A 19,829-nucleotide genomic window follows, 5' to 3' on the forward strand; every position below is an offset into this window, starting at 1 on the left:
TTTCTATTTAAGATACATTAATAATTGAGTTTATTCAGCATGAAATGGAGCTTAGTTATGTAGCATGAAGCTGTATATTCCGCAATATTTACATTTTTGAACATTTTGAATCCAAGCTCTACAAGCTGAGATAACATGCTCTGCATTGATGCATTCACACAATTTCACAGTAACCATGAGATAAAACAATGTTTAGGAATATTCCTTTATCGCATTGTTTTGCAAATCTATGTACACTACAAACTGTATGATTGAATGGCTTCTGATATCGCTGTTTTACTAACCTGACAGCTTATTATTCTAAATAGGAAACCTTCATTTTGTTTGCAAATATTTAAGATTCTAACTACCAGCAAGAATAAGTCCTTACATTTCAGATCCATCATGGCAGCGCTTGTAAGTGGGCATCCACTCACCCGCTCCAGCCACGTCCCTCACCTTGTTGTGTCACTGCCGCATTACCAGCCATCCCATTAAAGTGAATGGGACTGTCGGGGAGTCAACAGCGGGTCAGAGGAGGACAGAGATGACAGTTGCTCTTTAAAAATTAAGATTTAACCACTTCACCCCCCGGAAGATTTTACCCCCTTCCTGACCAGAGCACTTTTTGCGATTCGGCACTGCATCGCTTTAACTGACAATAGCGTGGTCATGCGACGTTACACCAAAACAAAATTGACATCCTTTTTTTCCCACAAATAGAGCTTTCTTTTGGTGGTATTTGATCACCTCTGTGGTTTTTATTTTTTGCACTATAAAAAGAAAACAGTGATTTTGAAATTTTGAAAAAAAAAACAATATTTTTTACTTTTTTCTATAATAAATATCCCCAAAAAATATATATAAACATTTTTTTTCCCTCAGTTTAGGCCGATATGTATTCTTCTACATATTTTTGGTAAAAAAATTGCAATAAGCGAATATTGATTGGTTGGTGCAAACATTATAGCGTCTACAAAATAGGGGATAGATTTATAGCATTTGTATTATTATTATTTTTTATTAGTAATGGCGGCGATCTGCGATTTTTATCATGACTGCGACATTGCAGCGGATATATCGAACACTTTTGACAATATTTTGGGACCATTGTCATTTGCACAGCGATCAGTGCTATAAAAATGGTCTGATTACTGTGTAAATGACACTGGCAGGGAAGGGGTTAAACACTAGGGGGTGATCAAGGGGTTAAGTGTGTCCTAAGGAGTGATTCTAACTGTAGGGGGGATGGGCTCACTACAACATGACAGAGGTCACTGCTCCCGATTACAAGGAGAAGTAGATCTCTGTCATGTTGCAAGGCAGAACAGGGAAATGCCTTGTTTATATAGGCATATGCCCGTTCTGCCACTCCATGATACGATTGAGGGCCTCCAGCGGGCATCGAGTACGCAGCGGGGGCGCACACGCGCCATGCAGGAGGCGCGCCCACTAGCCCGCAAATTAAAGGGGATGTACCTGTACGCCCATTTGCCTGTCGCTGCCATTGTGCTGACGTTAATCGGCGTGCGCGGGTCGGCCAGGTGTGAATGTAGCCTAAATCAAATCCACCCTGCTTGCTGTTACCACTTTTGGTACTGAAAATGAACCCCGAGCCACACTCAGGATTACCGCTAGGGAGGTAAAGTGATTCAGCTGTGTCACCTCCTTGTCGCAGCCTGTTATTGGACAGTGCAGGAAAAGCAACAGACTGATGAGGTCCTCTTTCTGCTTTGTGCTCCTGCCAGCATTCATTTTTGTGATTACATGTAAATTCGGGACAGGATCAAACAGCCTTTTTATACACAATACGGAGGATTAACCCCTTCGGTTCCACAGTGCGTATAACAAGCATGCTTTACTGCATATACAGGCTGATTTTACTGTTGTGATTTTAGTAACACTTTTAGTATTGTAAATATTCACCTATAATAACGATTGGGGTGTTTGCATTTTTGATTCTCAAGTGGTCCAGAATAAATCAAAATGAGCCTCGGTAGGATCAAAATGTTATATCTAATAACGAAAAAGAACAGTATAAAAGACAAAGCGATCTGTGTATAAAAGACCTGTGATTTGACACTATTAAGGAGACTAGCCAAACGTATAAATATAACAGGTTTTTATGTGAAGGACCCCCATGCCATTTCTTTTATTACTACCCTTTGCTTTGGTTATTTGTCAGTTCTTCACCATCAGGGCACACCTGTGTGTTCTAGGTACAGCCGGCTATGCGATTCATAGATTAGTCTGGCAGTAGAGGGCGCCAGGGACCAAGAGGAATAACGGTCTTCATCTGAAACGCTACAACATAAATTACGGTCCGCAGATATTGTTCGGGGATTGAGCAGATCTCAAAGTGACTTTAGCAGAAGACTTCCTGGCAGGGCTGGAGCCTCTGTTGGCCTTTTTAGCCCTGAAAGCCTAATCATCTCGGATCCTTTTGCTATCCCTATCTGGTGCATTGCCAGGCGGATACAAAAAAAAAAAAAAAGGTCAGATCCTATCAGCTGCTCGGTGTTCTGCACCCCTCATCAGTATCATCTGTAAAAAGCCACTTGAGCATATAGTTGGAATACAGTTTCCAGGTGATAAACGAGGCAGAAATATATCTGTGACACTCGACTATGGCTACATTTTTATATTGGCCGCTTTAGGAAGTAGGTTCAGACGGTGCGAAGGCTTTGTTTAATGCTCGGTGATTGTCTGACCACGGAATAGAAGAATCAGACAGTTCTTGGACTCTAATGATTAGTGGAGCTTTTATGATTGCCGTCATTTATATCTAATGGCCAGTGATCCTCTATACCGCAAATGATTAGAACAGGGTTGGGAAGTGCTTGATTTTTTTTTTAGATAATACGCAGTAATCTTCCGTCTATGGATTATTTTAGCAGGATTAGTCAGTGCTGGGTCTCCGTTTAATGACCAGTTATCTTCTGACTGCAGCTGATGAGTTCGCAAAGTGTTGGGTCTTAGATGCCTAGCGATCTTCTCATCTCAGATTAGCACTAAGGGGTTTGATGACTGGCAGAGCACGCATGGTAGAGAGAGCCGTGCTCATGTGTTTGTGTTGGTAACGCTCCTACCAACTCTATGATAAACAGCAACTCACTAGATGCTCACCCACAGCAAAAAAGTGGGGTAGCTCCCATGTGCTTGAGATGGTTATATACACCAGGCTTTCTCAACCTTTTAACCCTGGAGGAACCCCAAAAATAATTTTCATGTCTTGAGGAACCCTTACTAAAACCAAATCATCGGGGCTCAATAGGAACAATGATCCTTATATTAGTGGTCAATAGGAAGAATGTCCCCCATATAGTGGTGGTTAGAATTCCACCCTTAACCAGTTCCCGACCGGCGCATGCCGTTGTACATCGGCAGAATGGCACGGGCAGGCATATTGGCGTACAAGTACGTCCATTTTTATATGCCGTTCCTGCCATCGCGTGAGCGCCGCCGGCAGCACGCTCGCGTCCTGGTCGGGGGCCCCCGTGAGTCCAGTTGTGGTTCCCGCGGACTCGATCACCGCGGGGATACCCGCGATCGTCTCACGGGGCGGCTGAACAGGGAGATGCAGTTGTAAACAGCATCTCCCCGTTCTGCCTAGCAACAAGTGACGCTGATCTCTGTTCCATGTGATTGGAGCAGAGATCATTGTTCACTAAAACAAAGCCCAGCCCCCCACAGTTAGTAACACGCCCCTAGCAGCACTTAACCCCTACACTGCCACCCCCTGGTTAACCCCTTCACTGCCAGTGTCATTTACACAGGAATCACTGCATTTGTATAGCACTGATTGCTGTATAAATGACAATGGTTCCAAAAATGTGTCAAAAATGTCTGATGTGTCCGCTGTAATGTCGCAGTCACAATAAAAATCGCTGATCGAGGCCATTACTAGAAAAAAAAAATTATTAATAAAAATGCCATAAAACTATCCCCTATTTTGTAAATGCTATAACTTTTGCGCAAACCAATCAATAATCGCTTATTGCGATTTTTTTTTTTACCAAAAATATGTAGAAGAATACGTATCGGCCTAAACTGAGGGAAAAAAATGTTTTTTTATATACTTTTGGGGGATATTTATTATAACAAAAAAAAAATTGTCGCTCTATTTTTGTTTATAGCACAAAAAATAAAAACCACAGGGGTGATCAAATACCACCAAAAGAAAGCTCTATTTGTGGGGAAAAAAGGACGTCAATTTTGTTTGGGAGCCACGTCGCACGACCGCGCAATTGTCAGTTAAAGCGACGCAGTGCCGAATCGCAAAAAGTGGTCTGGTCTTAAGCCAGCATAATGGTCCGGTCTGAAAGTGGTTAAAGACAACTAAAAAGATATTTGGTGTCATGCTGCTGGCTTTGCTAAGTGGTGCTGAACCTTGAACTTTGTAGGTATCATCATCAAATAGGTGGTTCATCAGCCACAGCTCAAGGAACCCCTAGCAACCTCTGGAGGAACCCTGGTTGAGAATGGCTGTTCTCTTTACACACTCACTGGCCACTTTATTAGGTACACCTTGCTAGTACCGGGCTGGACCCCCTTTTGCCTTCAGAACTGCCTTAAAGTGATTGTAAAGTCTCATTTTCTTTCCTATAAAAATAACAAACATGTTATACTTACCCGCTCTGTTGCTGTGGATTTGCACAGGGCAGCCCAGATCCTCCTCTTCTCGGGTCCTTCTTCTGTGCTCCTGACCCCTCCCTCCTGTTCAGTGCCCCCACAGCAAGCAGCTTGCTGTGGGGGCACTGAACAGGAGAGAGGGGCCAGGAGGACAGAAGAGGTCCTTGATGACGCCCCGTGGGAGGGCGAAACGTGCCAACGCAATTTCCGGTTCCCGAGACTGTTAGACGTCACTTCTGGTTATCGGTGGAATGCGCGCTACTCACAGCTCTCTGACTTTTATGCCTGATTTTATCTTGCTTCTTGTAAGTATCCATTTTTATATGCACAATAAACCTATTGCCCAACGGTACTTCACCATAGTCCCTTCCTTTTATTTCGTTCTTGGGTACTAATTATCTCGGCTGAGTATCTATAACAAGTGAGATCTGCTTAATGATTTGATGTCAAGCTGCCATCCCTGGCCACCATTATATGCCTGAAGTGACCCCTAGACTGAAAAGCTAGGGGACCATTCCATCCGGTGAGTGGGGACACAGGAGGGGTTGTTTTGCGCACCTTGAAAACTCTGGACCACTTTGCACTTTTCTGGATTGGAGCACATCAGTCACTTTATATGGACATTCACTTTTTGTTGTTTTTGACTTTATTCATTGATGTTGTGTTTGCTAGCGCTGTCGTTTATATCTTATTTTGTTCACCCGAGCTGAGTCCATTCAGACACGGAGCCCCAGCACGGCCCGCCCCCTCTCTCCCTTGATTGGCTATCTGACTTTGATTGACAGCCATGGCAGCCAATGGCGCCACTGCTGTGTCTCAGCCAATCGGGAAGGAGAATATCAGACAGCTGAGACACTCGTGGACATCGCTGGATAGAGAGGGACCTCAGATAAGTGTTAGGGGGGCTGAGAGGGGGCTACTACACACAGAAGGCTTTTTATCTGAAGGCATAGAAAGCATTCAGATAATAAACCTTCTGCCTTTACAACCCCTTTAATTCTTGCTGGCATAGATTCAACAAGGTGTTGGAAACATTCCTCAGAGATTTTGGTCAATACTGACATGATGGCATCACACAGTGATAGGGTGGGCTCGGGTCGCAGGGAATGAGCTCCGATCCCACCCAGGTGTGTTACAACAGCGAATGAATATTCACTGTTGAAACACTGATCCTCAATCCGGCCAGTCAGAAGCAGGTGTAAAACCCGTTTTCTGATTGGCCGAAAAGAGAAGACTTCAATTGGCCGTTGAGGAGGAGGGAGGAAATGGAAGCTGCCGCTGCCGTGGTGACCCGTGGAGAGCAGGAGAATGGGAGGCCGCCGCTGCCCAGGAGGGGAAAGCCATCACTGCAGGAGAAGCCCCCCAAAACATTTCTCCACCTGTCGCCACTGGAAGGGGATCACACAATCCAGAGGTTCATGAAAGCAATACAGCAACTGTATGGTTCACTTCCATCTGAAATACGCCAGTCAGCTTGGAGTAGCAGAAACAGCTAGGAGTGTGTTAAACCCCGCTACTGGCAATGTATGACATACATTGGGGGGTGTGAAAGGGTCAAAGCATATATAAAAGCAAAAGAAAAACAAAATGTATGCAATGCGTATTTTCAATCAATGCACATACATATTGTATCCATTCAAATGACACTGCTCCTAAGTCCTGTTGCAGGATGACAACACACTTTTTTGTAGACTAAGTGGTGTCAGCTCTGCCCAGCTGTCTTTTGTTAAACGAACAAGTTATGACTTATAAGAGCTGTTTGTCATAACAGAGGAAGTGTGCAGAGGATACAGGAAAGCTCTTGACAAGATTAACAAGTATTTTTTGCACTTATCAAATAGATACAGTGGTGTGAAAAAGTGTTTGCCCCCTTCCTCATTTCCTGTTCCTTTGCATGTTTGTCACACTTAAGTGTTTCGGAACATCAAACCAATTTAAACAATAGTCAAGGACAACACAAGTAAACACAAAATGCAATTTGTAAATGAAGGTGTTTATTATTAAAGGTGAAAAAAAATCCAAACCATCATGGCCCTGTGTGAAAAAGTGATTGCCCCCTAAACCTAATAACTGGTTGGGCCACCCTTAGCAGCAACAACTGCAACCAAGCGTTTGCGATAACGTGCAATGAGGCTTTTACAGCGTCCTGGAGGAATTTTGGCCCACTCATCTTTGCAGAATTGTCCTAATTCAGTTACATTAGAGGGTTTTCGAGCATGAACGGCCTTTTTAAGGTCATACCACAACATCTCAATAGGATTCAGGTCAGGACTTTGGCTAGGCCACTCCAAAGTCTTCATTTTGTTTTTCTTCAGCCATTCGGTGGTGGACTTGCTGGTGTGTTTAGGATCATTGTCCTGCTGCAGAACCCAAGTTCGTTTCAGCTTGAGTACACGAACAGATGGTCGGACATTCTCCTTCAGGATCTCTTGGTAGACAGCAGAATTCATAGTTCCTTTTATCACGGCAAGTCTTCCAGGTCCTGAAGCAGAAAAACAGCCCCAGACCATCACACTACCACCACCATATTTTACTGTTGGTATAATGTTCTTTTTATGAAATGCAGTGTTCCTTCTACGCCAGATATACTTGGACACACACCTTCCAAAGAGTTCCACTTTTGTCTCATCGGTCCACAGAATGTTGTCCCTTGGGGATCATCAAGATGTGTTGTGGAGAAATTGAGACGAGCTTTGATGTTCTTTTTGCTCAGCAGTGGTTTTCTCCTTGGAACTCTGCCATGCAGGCCATTTTTGCCCAGTCTTTTCCTGATGGTGGAGGCATGAACGCTGACCTTAACTGACCTTAACTGAGGCAAGTGAGGCCTGCAGTTCCTTGGACGTTGTTGTGGGGTCTTTTGTGACCTCTTGGATGAGTCGTCGCTGCGCTCTTGGGGTAATTTTGGGCGGCCGGCCACTCCTGGGAAGGTTCACCACTGTTCCATGTCTTCGCCATTTGTGGATAATGGCTCTCACTGTGGTTCGCTGGATTCCCAAAGCTTTGGAAATGGCTTTATAACCCTTTCCAGACTGATAGATCTCAATTACTTTCTTTTTCAATTGTTCCTGAATTTCTTTGGGTTTCGGCATGATGTGTAGCTTTTAAGGATCTTCTGGTGGACCTTACTGTGTCAAGCAGCTCCTATTTAAGTGATGCCTTGATTGTGAACAGGTGTGGCAATAATCAGGCCTGGGTGTGGCTAGAGAAATTGAACTCAGGTGTGGACAACCACAGTTATAGTATGTTTTAACAAGGGGGGCAATCACTTTTTCACACAGGGCCATGATGGTTTGGATTTTTTTTCACCTTTAATAATAAACACCTTCATTTACAAATTGCATTTTGTGTTTACTTGTGTTGTCCTTGACTATTGTTTAAATTGGTTTGATGTTCCGAAACACTTAAGTGTGACAAACATGCAAAGGAACAGGAAATGAGGAAGGGGGCAAACACTTTTTCACACCACTGTATAATAAAGTGTTTTTACTGTATATTTAAACTGGCTACAAGGGTGCGTTCAGAGAGTGGTGATAAATGGGGAGTACTCACAATGGTTAGGGGTGGGTAGTGGGGTCCCCCAGGGTTCTGTGCTGGGACCAATCCTATTTATTTTGTTCATAAATAACCTGGAGGATGGGGTAAACAGTTCAATCTCTGTATTTGCGGATGATACTAAGCTAAGCAGGGCAATAACTTCTCCGCAGGATGTGGAAACCTTGCAAGAAGATCTGAACAAATTAATGGGGTGGGCAACTACATGGCAAATGAGGTTTAATATAGGAAAATGTAAAATAATGCATTTGGGTGGCAAAAATATGAGAGGGGGTATGATTTCAATTTATAAATACCATACTGGTGATCCCGCAATAGGGATAAAACTTTTTCGTGGAAGGGAGTTTAACAAGACACGTGGCCACTCTTTAAAATTAGAAGAAAAGAGGTTTTACCTTAAATTACATAGAGGGTTCTTTACTGTAAGAGCGGGAAGGATGTGGAATTCCCTTCCACATGAGGTGGTCTCAGCGGGGGGCATCAATAGTTTAAAAAAACTATTAGATAAGCACCTTGGTGATCAGAAGAGAAGTGTCTCCTTATATTGGTGATCAGTAAAGAAGTGTCTCCTTACATTGGTGATCAGTAAAGAAGAGACATTAACACTTGCTCACAGACGTTAAAGGTCTACCACTACTTGGTCCCTAATATTAGACCACATCCAACCAGAGAACACCATACCAACCAATGGTTCCCCACTTGTATCCCACCAACAGATTTTAACCCCATCCAAGGGGTCCCAACCGCCATTACAATACCTAGGTACTTCCTGCCTACATAACCTATATCAGGGAGAAAGGGAGGGAAGTTCATCTGATGGCTTCCCAACTCCGACTATTACTGCCCCACCCCTTACTGCAGTCTACTTCCCTACGCCCGTCTCCTCAACCAATCATATAATTAAACTTCACACCTCTCCCTTTGAACACATTAACTTTGTGCTGTTTGGTTCCCCTCCCACCCTGTCTTGCCAGCCCTATGCTTCATTCGTTCCTCATAGCTCCGGGCCTTCCTGGACATGATCTGACAGCACTGGATTTTATGGCTAGTCCAGAATATGGCTGTATTTATCATAATGGGTCAAAACTTAGAACAGAACCAAGATTCAAAATGTAGATATTGTGATAATCTTTACTTCATTGGTTTACTTAATTTGGTTAATGTCTATTTGTGGACATTAGTGGCTAAATTCACGATGAGAAAGTTAGAAAGACCTTGTTAAAAAAACATCTTTCTGTCTCTTTCTGTCTCTTGTTTGGTGGTCTACACAGTTGAAAAGTAGCTTTGCATATAAAGCAGAACCCATGGTGCTTCCACGAGCACAATTTAAGATCTTTTTTACTTACATAAGTACATGACACAAGGGGGGAAGCTTGTACAAAAGGGTAGGATAATTCAGATGTACGTAGCACAACATGATGTTCAAACACAAGTCGTGATTTTACAGGATTACAATTGACTGTTTCTATAAAATGTTCAGTGGTTTACTGACTGTAGAATTTCAGGGCAAGGGTGGAATAGACATCCACAGGATTCCATCACTGTAAATCGGTGCTCTTATTAGACATATGAGGCATATTTCTATAGCAACAAATTAGGAACATTTGGACGTTAAAGATTTGCTGACCTATTTCCAACTTGATCAGCCGCCTCCCCATCCCCTTGTCATATGTAAAATTCAAATTACCTCTACATTTAACTCAACCTGGGGCACTGCTTCAAGAGGGCGTCCGAAGATGGGGATCATAAGGTATATAATTATTATATATATATATATATATATATATATTTAATATATTATTATATTAAACGTTTTAATTCTGCACTTAGTGGCACCTTTTTTCTTTCATCTGTTTTCTATTACATAAATTGGTGTAAACTGTCTTTCACTCTAAGGGCCCATGTGCACCATGTGCAGCCTTGCCCAACGCAGTCCCAACGCATAGACAAGACAATTTGCTTTGAGTTCTATGAGTTTACACCACTATGCAGCTGAAAAAAAAAGTAGGACATGCTCTACTTTTTTTCAGCTCATTGTGTTGCGATGCAGTATATCACATTGCATCTTGCTGTGGTGAATATAGATAAATGAATAATCATTTTGAGACAAGTTGAAAAATAAAAATAAAAAGGTGAGATGTGTTATTACAATGCCTTTGGCAACACTCCTTTCTCAGCACACACCGTGGTTTTCCATACGAAGTGGTGGAGAATGCGGGCAAGGTGTGATTTTTCACATTGGTTATCTGTTTCTTAGTGATGTCATAAATTTCTGTTATCAGAAACAGGATCAGACCAATGATGGGTGTTTGTAATGTCCAGTATTGACCTCAGCTCCTATATGGTCATAAAATGACAGGTTTCTGTTGTATCTTGTAACCTCCTGCTTGTTGAACATTAATGCAGGCTCAGAGTTCATTCAGGCTCCTCTCAGGCGGTGAGTGGGTTAAGGAAAGACAGTGCGGTTTTCCTTCTATCTACATCTGATCTGCTCTCATAATCAGATGCCTGTATGGGTTCCTGTAATGCTGGCAGCATGTTAATCAGACCCTCTATGGGGTTTGCGTTTATTGTACGAAGCATCTGATTCTGCCGGGAGAAGTAGACACTCTGTGTATCGAAAATCCCCTATTAATATTTTATTACCGTGAATCTGCAACTGTGTACAGACAATGGGCTGGCGGGAAGGGGGAGAAGAGAGGATAGAGGTGGGGGATCACTTGCACAACATACAAGCAGTGCATTCCAAATGATTGTTCATGTCTGCAGTTGGTACATACAGACTGGCTCTGCATTGTCAGTGGGGGGCAACCAAGTCTTTGGAAAGGTTAACAGCCCATAGTTTAATGTAATTGTGTTCAATGTAAGAAGACTCAGACAATGTTATAGGACCAATACTGTAATACATCCTTGGTAGGTAATGCATTTTAAGTTAAATATATGTGTATTTTTAGCCATGTTGTTTTTTTTAAGTATATATAAAGCCAAAACATCTTTACAATATTGAATAGAGGAAAGATTTTTTTTTTTTGCTGTCTCTGTCTCAGACTTTCCTTTACTTCCTGTGTTGTAGATACAACAGTGAGGGAAATCCCCTCTCAAACCTTTTCTAGCTAATCAAGTTTCCAATTAAAAACTTTCCCTTCTGTTCCAGTTGTAGTGTGCTAGAACCCAGGTCTAGAGGCTGAAGAATGGGCATTCTTATATAGGCAGCTCGCCAAGAAGTGCCAGCTGTAGAATGACTTGTATTTTGTGTATAGTGGTGAGGAAAGTGCCAAACTAATTTTCTTAGAGTCCAGAAAAGGGATTTATTGGGAGTAATGCTCAATAAAAGCCAATGCGTTTCAAGGGCTTAAAAGTGCCTCCCTTCATCAGGGCTTGATTTGGGAAGAAAAGAAAAACAGATGCTAGACTTGTGTAGTGTGGATTGATTACAATAAAGATTTTTGCAGATACGCGTTTAAAAGGAAGTGATTCAGGCGGCAGTTTTAGCAGCCTGGCTTTTATTGAACAGTACTGCCGATAAATCTTGTTTCTGGACTCTACAGTAATGTGTTTGGCTCTTTCCTCTCCGCACATCAGCAATAAAAACTTGACAGGGGTTTTAAGTCACCACTACACTATTTACAACTAATAAAAAAAAAGTTTTGGCTTTAAGTCTTTTTTGTCTGCATCTAGTTGGGGAGACACAAGTGAGACAAAAAAATTCCAAAGAGATCCTGTTGTCACAGGAACAGGTATCTCCATTGAAAAAATTCCTCTCACTTCCTGTTCTGTTGACAACTATATTTTTTTAGTATTTCCTAACACTGTTTCTGTTTCCAGTGGGCACAGAGATAGCAATGTTTCTTATGCAAAATTAAGTAACATTTTGGCTAGAAATACACTTTAAAGCTAAACTCTAGGCAGATATAAAATACACAAATGAATTTGGCACTGTAACAATCAACCATTTCCCAACCATACTACTAAAATACAGCTACAGCGCAGTTGTCCCTTTCTGGGAGAGCTTCTATTGATGTCCTCCCAGAACCCTGCCCCCTACACGCTCTGTGATTACTATGTTCTTCAGACACAGCTAAACGCAGATCAAGGTAAAGGACCAATCACAGCAGACCTTTACCATGTGATCAGCTGTGTCCAATCACAGCTAATCACATGTAAACAAGTGCCTTTCCTCAGCGCTATCACTGTGTGAGGAAAGGAAAGCCGATAACCAGCTGTCCTGCGATAGGGGACATTTACACTGATAATCAGTGCAGCCCCATCAGTGCCAATCAGTGTCCATGAGTGCAGCATATTAGTGCCCATCAGTGCCACCTCATCAGTGCCCATTGGTGCAGCCTCATCAGCGCATATTACTGAAGAAGAAAAAATACTTATTTGCAAAAGTTTATAACAGAAACAAAGAAATGTTTTTTTTTTTTTCAAAATGTCCTGCTTTTTTTTGCTTATTTAGCAAAAAATAGAAAACCCAGTGGTGATTAAATACCACCAAAAGAAAGCTCTATCTGTCTCAAAAAAGATAAAAAAATTCATATGGGTACAGTGTGTAGCATGGCCGCACAATTATCATTCAGAATAAAATTGTCATTCAAAAGATCAAAATTGGCCTGGGCAGGATGGGGGTGAAAATGTCCTGTAGGCAAGTGGTTATTCTCTGCCTAATGAGCTACCTCCATATACTCATAATTGACCACATTGTCTATACAACTACAGTCTCCTATCCTTGCTAGATCTCATTTCCTCTAGCTTGATATCACAAAAGTCAGCTCTGTTACTTTCTGCAATAAAGTTGAATGTTGGCATATCAAGAGATGAGATTACTTAAAGTGCCAGACTACCAAAAACTGATATCTGAGTGTTGGTTATTTAGATGCTGGTACATTGAAACCCTTACCAGCTTCTTGTATCATTTGGGAGGCTATATCTTTGATTTACCTTCTCAGTTTCACCAGCCTGGACAAAAATCTATCTTGTCCTTCACTTTTCATGCCTTGAGGAGGGTATGTACCCAAAAACAATACTGTGAGAATCCAAAATAGCAAAAATGGCCAACAAACCTGCAGTTAAAGACCTCAAATCCTTTTTTTTTTTCAATCAGAAAAACTTTTATTGTACATGAAAATATAGATTACATCCATTTATTAAATACAATATACAATTATTAGATATCCAAAGGTAAGTTTTACTCTACATGAAGGATGAACTTGTTTGCAGGGAGTCTACACATTCTAAACAGTAGTAAGTACAATAAGAGACTAAATCTCCCATAAACAGAACATGTAACGTTTAAAGAAAAAAATTTAAAAAAAGGTTGTCACTCCAAGTCAAAACTCTTGTAGTGAACATATCACATCCATATAAGATATACATCCTTAGTCTGCCCATTGTCTTCTCCACATTCTGTACAGCTGTACAGGGCCTCAAGTTTGAAGTAGCATGGTAAGTATAAGCTGAGAGGGAGCTACTCTGGGTGTATCCAACCATTCTTGCCATATGTTTTGAAATTTCTATGAAGGTATGTATTTTTTGCCCATATCAGAATATGATTTACTTGTTGTACCAATTGCCTACAGATAGGCATATGTGGAGACAACCAGTATCTCGCTATCAGCTTTCTAGCTAAGGACAGCTGAGGAGCGCTGTATGAGTGGATGGATGGTAGAGCTCCTCCGTCAGTCCACCCAACAGACGTAACTGGGTTGAAGTCAAATTGAACCTAATATACCGTATGTAATTTATTATTTGGACCACATCTTGCCAATATCTCACCAGTTTGGGGCATCACTATAGCATATGAATTAGTGTGCCTTGATGGGTTTTGGGAGATAGGCACAGTGGAAGCATTTGGGGGGCACAATGGCAGCATTTTATGGGCACAGTGGCATCATTTGATGGCACAGTGGCTACATTTGATGGCACAGTGGGTGCTATTGATGATTTTTTTTTAAATTTTTTTGCGCCCCCCCCCCCCCAAAAAATTTTTTGGGAAAACCAGCTGCCATTGGCTAAAGGATTACTGTATATTGGATGGTGTTCAAATTGACAATCGTCAAGTAAAAAGAGCATCTATTGCTCCAAAGTATGATGAGATATATGGAAACATTCAGCGTGAACACTATTTAAAACCAGGTAATGGATCCAATGGCAATAGTGAAGACTTATGCCAGTTAATGGCAAAGCCTGAGTACCACCCAAATAATTCAATAAGTCGCATGACCATTGCAAGGGACCCCACAGAATCTCCAAGGTATATCAGGGTATCATCAGCATAGAGGGAGAGTTTGTCTACCCTCTCCCCTCTATGGAAGCCCACCACCTCAGGAGATACCCTCACCATGGCTGCCAGAGGCTCCAGCGCCAGGACGAAGAGCAAGGGGGATGGCGGACATCACTGCCGAGTCCCTCTGTGCAATAGAAAAGCCTTGGATAACACCCCGTTAATGCGCATTGGGAGCCGTATATAATAATTGAATCCAGGCAAGAAAGGGTTTCCCAACTTTAAATTTGTGCAGGACCGCCCATAGGTATCTCCGCTCGATGCTGTCAAAAGCTTTGGCAGCGTCAAATGTGAGAACACTGCCCTATTGCCTGGGTTATCTACCGGCAGCTGTATGTTTAGAAATAGCCATCTAACATTCAAAGCTGTTGACCGAGCAGGAATGAAGCCCGACTGATCAAGGTGTATCAGTCCTGGTACCACTTTTGTCAAGCACATGGCTAGGACTCTGGCCAAGAGTTTGATGTGCATGTTTATCAGTGATATTGGCCTGTAAGAATCGGGAAGCAAGGGGTCTTTACCCAGCGTGGGTAGCACCACATTGATGGCCTCTCTCATAGAAGCCAGTAGTGCACCTCTGCGAACTGCATTGTTCAGAGTTGACAAAAGCATAGGTAGAAGGGATTCACCATAGCGTTTATACAGCTCCACGAGTAGTCCATCAATTCCCAGAGACTTATGCCGTGTACACACCAGGGTTTTTTCCATGGGAATAACCTCTGAAGGTTTCTCTGATGGAATTCCACTCAAGCTGTCTTGCATACACAGGGTCACACCAAAGTCTGACCATCAAGAATGCATTGATGTACAACACGTACGACGGGACTAGAAAAAGTAAGTTCAATAGCCAGTAGCCAATGGTTTCCGTCTCGTACTTGCTTCAGAGCGTCATTTTTGGTACGCTGGAACACCATACAGACGAGCGGCTTTCCCGTCAGGAAATGGTTCCGTTGGAGAAATTTAGAACATGTTCTCTTTCTAGGTCCATCAGAATTTTTGACGATAAAAGTCCGATGGGGCATACACACGATCGGAATATATGATGAAAAGCTCCTGTCTGACTTTTTTTGTAGGAAATTCCGCATGCGTGTACATGGCATTATTGTTGGCCACATTGGCAATGGCCTCAGTTAGTTTTTCAATGGTGATGTGTTCATTGAGCAGTTTACGACCCTTTGCAGACAGTGCCAGCAAAGAGCACTGGTCTAAGAAGTGTACAAGCTTGTTCTCCGGTGGAGTAGTCTTGGATTCCTATAATTCCCTACTGAAAACCTGCAATATTTGATTCATGTCCTGTACCGTAGCCCCTGCTGGGTTTTGGATGGCTTCTATGTGTGCTGTTCCCTGTTGTGCCCTAGAAATCATCACCAGCAAGTGGCCAGTGTTTTCCCCTTCCTCAAAATATTTCTGCTGTATGAAAAAACACTTGTTTTCAGCCGTGGGGAGGGTGACCTGCTGGTGCAGTGCCTACGCAGACAGCCAAACTCTATGGGAAGCAGGTAAGGGATTCAGAATATATTGTTCTTCTGCTTTTTGTGTAACACTGAACACCAAGTTTCCCCATTCCCTGGTAGCTGTCTTAATGTTAGATATGTGTTGGATTATAAGGCCCCGTATGAGTGCCTTCAGAGTGTCTCAGACCACCCACTGTTTAGCAGAGCCCCTATTAAGGTGAAGAAAGGTTTGAATCTCTGCAGGCAGTGGGTCTGCTGTTGGAAAGAGACTAAACCAAAAGGTATTGACATTCAATAATTTAGTGCCGGCAACTACCACAATAGAGATTTGCACTCTCAACAGCGGATGGTCAGAGATATTTCTTGGAAAGTATTCAACCAGGGGCACCATAGACAATGCTAGAGGGTTACTCAACCACAGGTCTGTGTGTGATAATCCCCTATGAGAAGCAGAATAACAAGAGTAAAATTTCACGTCCAGGTGTCTATTCCTCCACACATCACACAACCCTAGTTCCGAGACCAGCCTGGCAAATGGGGTGGGGCCCACCGAAACCATGGGTCCGACCCCTGTGGTATGAATTTATCTTTACTTTTATCCAGAAGATTGTTATAATCTCCCATAGCCCATATAGGTACATTGAAGTGAGAAGCCATAAATTGGGCCAAGTGGCTCAGGCACTCTTGAGGAAAGGGTGGAGGAATATTGGCTATAATACACACTACCCCTGCAAGTTTACACGGCAAGAATATATACCAGCCTTGGGTATCAAACTGGGAGCATATCAAGTGAAATGGGACATTGGAAACAAAAATGCTAACCCCTCTGGAATAGGCAGTATGGATGGAGTGAAACTGTGAAAGCCTCAAAAAGCCTCGGTGCTGAAGCGATGATACTGTATTAGACTGAAGATGAGTTTCCTGTAAACCCACCACTGCATTAGAGAATGGTTTCAGCGCAGTAAATAATGCCATCCCTTTTCACTCCATCGCTCAACACCTGTACATTCCATGATATCAAATCATACATAGCCGCCATAGTATCCGGTTGTCATGGTTATGCAATAGAGTTTGTCTGATTACCTTTCTCCATGTGTTCATCTCTGGAGAACCGCTGACTCTCACCTGACTGCTTTTATAATCCCTCCTCTGGCATGGCTCCACCCTAGCTCCTATTAGAGAACCCTATATTAACCTGTGCACTGCAGGCCAACCCTGCTGATCAACCTTTGTGTGTTTGGCTTCCTGTTACCTGCTGTGTGCTCTTCAGTTGTTCTGTTACCGACTTTGGCGTGTCCCTGACTATCCCTGTTTGCCTGTGACCCTGAACCTTTGGCATGAACTCTGCTGTCCTTGTCTGCTTGTGGCCCCGACCTTGGCTCATTCCCTCACTATCCCTATCCTCCTGTTGCCTACTGTGGGTGTGAGCTGGGGACCCTGGGGGTCGCGACCTGGAGCCAGTTGCAGCCCAGTCCATCCTCACCACTAGAGGCTCTCTTGTGATCTTTACTGATCACAAAAATCTACAATACCTACAGAATGCTAAACTTCTGAACCCCAGACAGGCCAGGTGGAGTGTCTTCTTTTCCCGTTTTAAATTCATGATTACGTACTAACCTGGTTCCTGCAACGGTCGGGCTGATGTGCTCTCTAGCTCATTTGACACTTTGGACGAGGAGTCCACCCCTTATCCTGAGCCGATCATTCCTACCTCATGCCTTTTTGCCCATTCTACCACCCTGGAATCAAAAATTCCTCCTGGCAAGACCTTTGGTCCCACGGAGCTAAGATTCTTCATTGTAGACATGATTCCAAGGTGGCAGGTCATGCTGGGTTCCTCCGATCCTTCCTGCTCATCAGTCGTCACTACTGGTGGCCTAATCTCCGCTCGGATATTAAAGACTATGTTAAGGCCTGTCACGTCTGTGCTTAGTCTAAATCTTCCATTCAAGCCCCTGCTGGTCTTCTCATGCCCTTGCCCATTCCTAAGGAGCCCTGGTCTCATATCGCCATGGATTTTATCACTGATCTTCCACTGTTGGAGAATAATACGGACATTTGGGTGATAATCAATCGGTTCTCCAAGATGGCTCATTTTGTTCCTCTTCCTGGTCTCCCTTCTGTCCCTGCCTTGGTTCCCATTTTTGTACGAGAGATTTTCCACCTTCTTGGTGTTCCTTCCCATGTCATTTCGGACAGGGGTGTGCAGTTTACTTCGGTTTTCGGAGAGTCTTTTGCAAATCCCTCGACATTACCTTGATTTGACCTCTTCTTACTATCACCAATCCAATGGCCAGACTTAGAGAGTTAATGAGGAGTTGGAGGTCTTTCTCCGTACCTAGGTCTCGGCCCATCACGATGATTGGGCATCACTATTACCGTGGGCTGAGTTCTCCCACAATAATCAGGTCAACGTCAGTTCTCAGAAAACACCTTTTGTCACTGTTTATGGAAGACATCCCCAACTCCCTCTTCCTATGACTTGTTCTTCTGACATTCCAGCTTTGGCTACTGTTCAGAAATCATTCAATTCCATGTGGGCTGACGTTCATGATTCCCTCCGGAAAGCTGCCAACAAATTCAAGAGTTTTGATGACTGTCGCAGGTGACTGAGCCAGGAGACAAAGTCTGGCTCTCCACCAGGAACATCAAACTCCGGGATCCTTCTCTCAAATTTGCCCCAAGATTCATTGGTCTGTACACCATTACTTCAAAACTGAATCCAGCTTGTTTGAAGCTTCAGATTCCCAAAAGCCTCAAAAGTCCTTCCGTGTTGCCCTTCTGATGCCTTTAGTCCTCAATAAGTTCTCTCGTCCTCTCTCTACCGTAGCACCAGTCTCTGAGGATGATCAGGAGTATGAGGTTAGCCAAATTTTGGATTCCCGACTTTGTAGAGGCATTCTCCAGTACCTCGTGCACTGGAAAGGGTTTGGTCCTGAGGAGAGGTCATGGTTTTCGGCTTCCGAGGTCTTTGCACCTCATCTGTTGAGGAAGTTTCATTTGAAGTTTCCCTCTAAACCTTTTCCCAGATGGGGAAAGGGGAGGCCTCGTAAGAGGAGGGGGGGAGTACTGTCATGGTTATGCAATAGAATTTGCACAATAGAGCCACGCCCTGACCTCAAATCTTTACTGAAGTCTTAGTTGTAATGACAATATCGCTTTAAAAAGAAAGCATAAAAACTACTGTTTTGGAGACATCTTGTTTTTCCCTAGTCTGTCACTTTGAGAAAGTCTCCAAAATATCTTTTATGCTTTCTTTTGTTCAAGTTTCACTATTCAGACATGGAACGGCTCTCACTTTTTCTCTGATTGATTTTCGAGCATGTGAGACTAAAGAAGAGAGAAAGTAAACTACATAATGGGAGTGAAAGTAATTTTCCAGGTGGGATGTACCATTTGTGCAGACTGTGCAGCTGACCCTCTGGTACTTAAGAAACCATTTGTACTAGATATAGAACTGATGATTGCTTGGAACCCTCTCTTTGTCACATAGACCTGGATATCGCTAACTTCTATCCAATCATCGATTGATACACAGTGTGTATTGTCGTGATCAGTAGTTTCATCAGGGACCCAAAAAATTGTCTCATCTTTTTGGCGACTTTGGCCGCCACTGGTCACTTCCTCTAACAGATAAATCTCACAAAAAATTGTAGGAGATATAAGAAGTCATATTGTAGCCAACTTCACCAGTATCTAACTAAATCCGTATTATCAGCATCTCATTGGCACCCAGTGAAAAATTAAGTGACCCAGTGACCCAGGAAACCATAGAGGAACCTTGTTCCTCCTGACTTCCTCTCCAACAACAGCAATTCTGCAGTGCCATCTGCTAAGGAGAAAAAAGACTGAACAGTCATTGTCCCACAGAGATTTTTGCATCATAAGTTTTCAGGAACTATGTCACTGCAAGTACAATCAAAGCTCTC

General features: G+C 42.9%; 1 protein-coding gene across 1 annotated transcript in view; it reads left to right on the top strand.

Annotated features, from left to right (window-relative positions):
• VSTM2L (V-set and transmembrane domain containing 2 like) overlaps positions 1 to 19,829 on the top strand; it is a 147,023-nt gene that overhangs the window by 20,751 nt on the left and 106,443 nt on the right. The gene's annotated exons all lie outside the window — the stretch shown is intronic.

This window comes from Lithobates pipiens, unplaced genomic scaffold, assembly GCF_037356315.1.
Source record: "Lithobates pipiens isolate NorthernLeopardFrog02 unplaced genomic scaffold, aLitPip1_a1.2 Scaffold_28, whole genome shotgun sequence".
In the NCBI taxonomy this organism is placed as follows: Eukaryota; Metazoa; Chordata; class Amphibia; order Anura; family Ranidae; genus Lithobates; species Lithobates pipiens.